Below are 7,353 nucleotides of genomic sequence, written 5' to 3'. Positions count from 1 at the left end.
GTAGGCTATATTTAGCTTAATACACAGCTAGCAATGAGGCAAGATTTCCCAAGGATAAGATCTATCTTTCCCTCAAAATAGGTTTTTTTGTGTTCTTTAAAAAGAACCCCATATACGACAGTGTACATAAAAGTAAAGACATAAAAAGACTTGAGTGAAGCAAGGTAGAAATTTTGCATTCATCTGGACATATGGAAGGAAGTCAATAGGTTATTAATAGCAGAGTGGTTGTGGTTGGGTCTCAATCCTGCATTTCTTCATGCATACTTTCACTGAAGTCAAGGATTGGAACCTTGTTTTGGAAAATATCAGTTTTCTCATCTTTTTCACCTCCTTGCCTACACTACTGGCAGATAATTGAACAACTGAGTAAAAAGCCTTCTACTTTGCAACTTTTTAAAGAGGACAAGCGCTGGATTAAAATCAAACACATTCAGCGTTTGCTTGCTACTACCTCCCCCCCCCCCCAAAAAAAAAAAAAAAAAGAAAGAAAAAAGTGTCTTTAAATTCAACAGCAGCTGTGTTCTGGATATAGAGAAAGCAAACCTCCAAAGCTGATTTTTTAAAAATGCAACCAAAAGCTTTTCAGAAATGAAGTCAGGAGAAATGAGAAATGCTTTCCTCCAATGTTGCAACATAATGATAAATTGCTTTTGCCTTTCCAAAACCAAGTTAGAAAACCTCTGCTCACCTCTATTATCTACTCCTGGTCTCTAAAGACATATTACCATATTAATTCATTGTGTTATACAATTTGAGCAACCAAATGAGCTTACCTTATGCCCTCCTAATAGTATTTCCTTTTAATGTTAGCTTTAAGTGATACATTTTAGGGGATATTTGAAGCAGGATGCATCAAGAAAATGCATTTAAACTCAATTTTGTTTAAAAATTATGAGTTGTCTCATCTTGATGAACAAAGGATAGAAAAGCCACATAGGCTCCTCATATACTACACCATTTATCTTCCAATGAGACATTGAGAAGTCAGTTATGGACTAGGGGTGAGATTTTCAAATGAGCCAGAGTGATTTAGGAGCACTAAAATTCAATGGGACTTGGGTTCTTAATTCACGTCAGCTTTTTAGAAAATCCCACCCTAAAGTGGGTCAATTTGTGAAAAAAAACTGATTCAAGAATTAGTTCACACTTCTGAGCCCAGAGTTCAACTCACTACTGTTCCTGAGCTCATCTTACTAGTTAGGGAATATGTTCAAGACTCCTGAAATGTTCAGACATTAGCAGAAATTATTGTTCAGCCACATATTCATCCTGCAGTTTGTTCTGTTATTCATTAAGGGCCTGATTCAGCAATGTCCTTAAGCACATGCTTAATTTCAAATATGTGCTTAAGTGTTTTCCTGAATTATGGCCTATATTCTCATGTAAAAAGTTTCAGACATTCACACAGGAAGCAAAGACAATGCTGGGTGATTTAGGCAAGCAAATAGTTAACATAAACAGTTTGCAATCCACTTGAAAATAATTCCTCCAACTTCAATTACTTACAAATAATGAATACATTAGAAAAAAGGGGGGCTGGTACATGAAGCAGAAAAAGAGAGTAAAGCCCCCAATCCTAAAACCAGTGGGACTACTAAAATGTGTAAATTTAAGCACGAGTGTGCAAATGTTGGTAAAGAATATTATTGGCAATGAAAAATTTAACCAGAAGGATTATGGGCAGAGTTGTCAAATATTTTGCAAGGCCAATATTGTATATCACAAAATTATTATTATTCTGTTTCATGTTCTTCAAATATGTCAATTTGGGGGTTAAAACACCCTGAATTGGCTGGCTATCTATCCTTGTTTAATGCTATTGTCTTTTGAGTCACCTGGCTATTTTCTTATTACAGTGAGCAATATAAATAGCACTATCTTACTGCCAAACTGCATGTCGGTTCTTGTCTGACCTTCCAGTGTGTATTAAACACCATCCAGTTTTTAGGGGAGTTTTATTTCATTTGTGTGACACTGACATAATAAGTAAATGGGAGATGTTTCCTATAAGTACATGATCATTAGATTCTTAAGTTCAGTGATTTTAATGTAATAGACTTATCCCTGTGCTGGCACAGTATTCATTTAAACTGACCTTACTTTATTTGAATTATTGCTCAGATTTGCACAAGTATAAATGGCCTAATCTCCCAAAATACATTTTCTGATCGACATAAGCAAACAGTCTGAAGAAGCAATTATGTAAAAGAAATGGTTTTAGGCAACAAATGGCCCTATAAACAAACAACTACTTCCTAATCATAGGCTAAAAGAATGTGCCATTTTTCTTTCTTTTTTTTCTTTTTTAATAAAAAGTAATCAAAGTGAATTAGTTTTAATGCTTGTGGAAGTAATAGTGCTGTCTGAAGGCAAGTATAGTGCATGCAAATGCTGTACAAGCTTTTATTACCTAGAGTTTGGCCAATGTACCTAAATCTGACCAGCACTGCCTCTGTCATTCCAGTTCTGGACTTATCAGCAAGAGATTAGCAAACCTATTTTCACTTGCTACATACTGTAGCCTCACCAAATTCTTTTATGCAAGCTTTCCAGAGGTGAAAGCTCGTGCTTTAACCCAGGATGCTACCACCCCACCTTCATGTCTATTTTGTTTTCATCATGGATGCCATTCATGGCTCCTATTACTTATTAGGACTTATATATTTTGGCTTAACGTAAATAAAGGAAGGATGGTGAAACATATGTTAGAATCTTATTTGAGGAGGGAGCATTCAACTATTATTGGAGCTTTGGGGGAAAGCGTAATTGTTAGCTGGTGAGAAAAGAAATTGGGAAATCAATATAGCACAATATCGTGGTGCAAGAGAAGAAAGTCAGTAATAGGTGTGTGAAATCAGCTCACGCACAAAGATTCTGATTCTCTTCTCAGACTGGGCTAAATGAGGAATAATTGAACTGAAGCCAATGGATAGCTAATCTAGTATACAATTGGTAAGAGAGGAGAATCAGGCCTAGAAAGAGGAAAATGAGGTCAGAATGAAAAGGCAAAGGTCAGTAAAGACAGAGAATAAGGAATTACATTGTGGAAGAAGGGAGTAGTTGTTCAAGAGAAATAAAAGTAGGTTAAAAAGGCAGGATCCATTTGTGCAAAGAAAACAAAGAAATCCATTAACAGAGACGGTAAAATACAATATACTTAACGGGGAAAGAGAAGAGTCAATAAAAAGAGAAACAAACACCAGGAAGCTTGCCCTGATGTGGGAGTTTGCACTAAAGAAGAGACTGAACCCAAAATGCAGATCCAAATCCTCCCTGACATTAGGTGGACATCAGATCTGAATTTTGTTTTGGATTCATACACTGTGGCATGGGACCCATCTCTAACAAATGAAATAGTTCATGGGTCTTACCATATATTTTCAGTAGTTTAATGACCAGCCTTTCAAGTGTCTACCTCTTAAAATCAGGTTTGTTTGGTTTTGTATTATTCCCAATGAACAGATGGAGATATCTGCAGAGGTATTTGATGAGGATCTCATTCGCAGATATGTTAGGGCCAGATCCAAAGCCCACTAAAATCATGGGGAATCTCTTTCCACTCGCCCGATGGACTTTTGATCAGGCTCCCAATATTCATGTTCTATAGGATCCCCTAGACTTAGATGATAAAGGAACAACAGCTTAACCAAGGCGCCAAGCCTGAAGACAATTTTAAAAGACCCCCAATTACAACTGCTGGTAGAAATATCTGATAGCAACAGTTCTCTAGAGCTTGTAACTGCCCTACTCAAAGAATTAAAAGCCGCGAGACCCTGTGCTATGAGGGAAAGTCATGCTCATTTATCTCCTTATTTAACCACCATCTTGCAAAATTTGTAAAAATGTTGTGTCTTAATGGTAATCAAAAATAGAAGACAGAAACATCAAGAGGGTCTGATCCTTCTCTCAATGAAACTAGTGTAAATCAGGAGTAATTGCAGTGAAGTCAGTGGAGTTACCACAATATAAAACTGATATTAGTGAGAGGGGAATCAGACCCCTAATTTTGAGCTGACAAACCATAGTTATAGGAAATGTGGTCTGAAGAATGTGTGGGGAGTTGAGAATGTGTATAATTGCAGAAACTAGTAATTTATACTCTTGAACTGATTTATGTCTCACCTGTCCAAAGCTTCCTAGCATTGGAAATGTTAGGAAGTTCTCAAAAAGGCTCCTAAAGTTTTTGAAGTCATGTTTACATTTATGTCATTAATATTCGCATTGGAATTTCTCTGTGCATATTAGTGTTAGTGTACAGTTGTACATGCACATTTTTATATCAGGAGGTATCCGAGAGATGCTTACAGAATAGAAGAAAATGTCAGAGGGCCAGATTATCTTCTCAGCCCATGGAAATTTGCCTGGAAGGAGGCTCAGAGGGAAACCTCTCTGAGTTTTCTCTTCACTTGCCCCTCTGACGGGAGAATGTAATTGGGAGGAGCATGTGTGGTGTGGGGAACTGCAGATTTTGGAGGCTACACATCCTCTCAAATCTATAGATCTTTGGGATCCACAGGGCTGGGTCATGCTGTAGCTGGTCAGTAGCAGCCACACGGGATGCAGAAGGAAGCAACTAACTCCTAAATGTATTACTTACTGCCTAGATTTCCAAACAGAAGCCTGGGAGCCTAAATGGGATGGCACCATAGGGAGTGGCACCTCTTTCATTCTCTCTGGCTGCCAGAAATGTCTGGAGAAGCCATGGAGGGACTTCCACGATGGATGCACAGTTCCTAGGAGGTGGCACTTGCCCAACTCAGAAAGTGTGTGTGTGTGGGGGGGGATCTGCATGCAGAGGGACCCTTCCACAGCAAAGATCTCCAGTGGACAATCTGAACCGATGTTTGGACCACAACCAAATGTGGACAAATAAATGGCTTTGTCAGTTTAAATAAATACATCCTTACGCTGCTCCTGGAAATGGCTTTTCAAGGGAATGTCACATAAGATGAAAATAAGAAATTCAGTGTCCTCGACGGAAGGAGCCCCTTTTAGATGTACCGATAAGCCAGTAATTTAGAGTTCTTCTGGGGATGGGGAACATGGTGGTGGTGGTGGAGGAGGAGGGGTGGGAGAAAGTAGCTTTGACAGAGGCAGAGTATTATGCAAAAATTTAGGTATGTCTCCAGGATACATGTTGCCCTTTCTAAACTGAATACGTTTGTGCAAAAGACAACCAAAAACAAAAACAAAAACAAAACGCAAATCAACCCCCCCACCATCAGACTATTTAAAGGAGAGGCACAACATAACATGCTAGGCTGTTCATTTCCTCAGACTTCTGGGTTTCTCAGATACCCCGCTTTGCGTGCTTTGGACCATGGAGGGTGTTTCCATGGTGACAAATAGATGTTATGTTTATTTATTGGGCAGCAGGGAAGGACAGTGTCAACGAATGGTATGTTTGTTCCTTTCTCTTTCTGCCCGGAGGAGATTTGTTTTTGCTAATGAACTAGCAGCAGCAGCAGCAGAAGGAGCTTATTCTTTGCTGTGGCAAAAATAAACAGCAGTTAATTTGCTTCTGTAAGTCTCTGAACAACACTCTGGAAGCCTCTTGCTCTGGCCTGTATGCAAATGCTTTTTGATGTGCAGGGTGCTGGCTGCAGAGTGAAAAGCAATATTTCACGTCATGGGATAGGACCCAGATATTTGCTACACTGGATAGGTATCCCCCGGGTTTGTATTGAGCTCTTCCACCTATTTGGTCTTGTTGATGGCTTCTGCTTCTTTGTCCATAAAAATGGCCTTACCAAAGGTTAAGACTGTTGGAGTAGATGCTGCCGATGGAAAAACTTTGTGTTTCCTGGAGACCTTAATCACTAGAGATGAGGTAAGGCTTTAGAAAGAGGCTTAGTAACTATAGAAATCAAGAGAGAGCAGGTCTGAAATGAAAACCACAGGGTTTGAGCAGCCTGGCTGTCTTCTGGATTTTACATCCACGAAGAGAGACTTTACTGGGTTTATATATGAATCTATTTAGTTGCTAACAATCAGATACTGTTTGCTGAACTCGGGTGAAGAGACACCCAAAAGAAATGGGTGTTAGAAATGCCTTTGGATAGGGTAAAAGAAAGCATGACCATTAGGCCAAAGAGCATCTGGACTGGTCTGATGCTTTAGGGCTGCTCTGTAATATACTAACAATTTACTTCCTCTCACCCTTCACAGTAGAGGGCCCAAGATGCTGTACAACAGAATAAAACCAAATGCAATATAATGAAATACCACCTTGTTACAATGGGAGCACTGATGGAAAAGAGGGCCTGATCTTGCAAACATTTTCAAGTCAACGGGACTAGTCTTGACAGTAAGTGCTATGCTAGTAGTGAGTATTTAGAGGACTGAGCCCCAAAAATTGGGACCAAAAGGGTAGGAAGAGTTGACAGTAAATAAAAGGCCAGCAGCGGTCGTTTCAAAACCACCTTTGAGAACAATAAAGAGTTATAAAGTGAGGCTAGATGAAATGAGGTGAGCTTCAGGGGAAGCAAGGTCCATCCTGTGGGTATGGCTACACTGCAATTAGATGCCTGTGGCTGGCCCGTGCCAGCTGACTCAGGCTCAAAAGGCTCGAGCTAAGCGGCTGTTTAATTGCAGCGCAGGCAGTCCAGGCTTGGGCTGCACCCCCGGCTCTAGTACCCTGTGAGGGGGGAGGGTCCCAGGGCTCAGGCTGCAGCCCGAGCAGGGATATCTACACCGCAATTAAACAGCCCCTCAGCCAGAACCCTGCAAGCCTGAGTCAGCTGGCACGGGCCAGCCGCAGGCGTCTAATTGCAGTGTTGACATATCCTGTGGGACTCACCAGGACAGGGAGCTTATTGATCTCCTGAGTTAGCCCCTGTTCTGGGAAGTCTTATCCCCTAGATGGCCCTACGGAACTGTCTTGTTTAGAGGCTGCTTTGCTTCCGTGTCAATGAAGCCTCAGTGCTCAGACTGGGGGTGGGGAGTGGTTATGGCTATGACACTTTTTTCACCACTGGTAGGTAAAAATTAAAAAGGTGGGTGGGAGGAGGAGCTACTATAGGTTTTTTCCCTCAGACAGAGAGCAGAGACCCTCAGGGCAAGGTGAAAATGGGTGAGGAGGAGAAAATCACGACCCTGTTGCTGCAAGTGTTTCCTAGGTCCTAGAGAGAGACCAGTTTTCATCTGGAGGAGCTTCCACACTCCCACCAGGTTCTGGACATTTCAGTCAGATCTGCTTCTTCTTTATTAGCGACACTTATTACCTGTATTGTGGTACTCCCTGGGAGTGCCAGTCATGGACCAGGACCCCATTGTGCTAGGTGCTGTACAAATACAGAACAAAAAGAGCTTAGCATTTATGAGACAGGTCCTGCTCTCAGTTACAGTGGC

This window comes from Natator depressus, chromosome 2 (genome assembly GCF_965152275.1).
Source record: "Natator depressus isolate rNatDep1 chromosome 2, rNatDep2.hap1, whole genome shotgun sequence".
Classification (NCBI taxonomy): Eukaryota; Metazoa; Chordata; order Testudines; family Cheloniidae; genus Natator; species Natator depressus.
Note: the sequence above shows the minus strand (reverse complement) of the source record.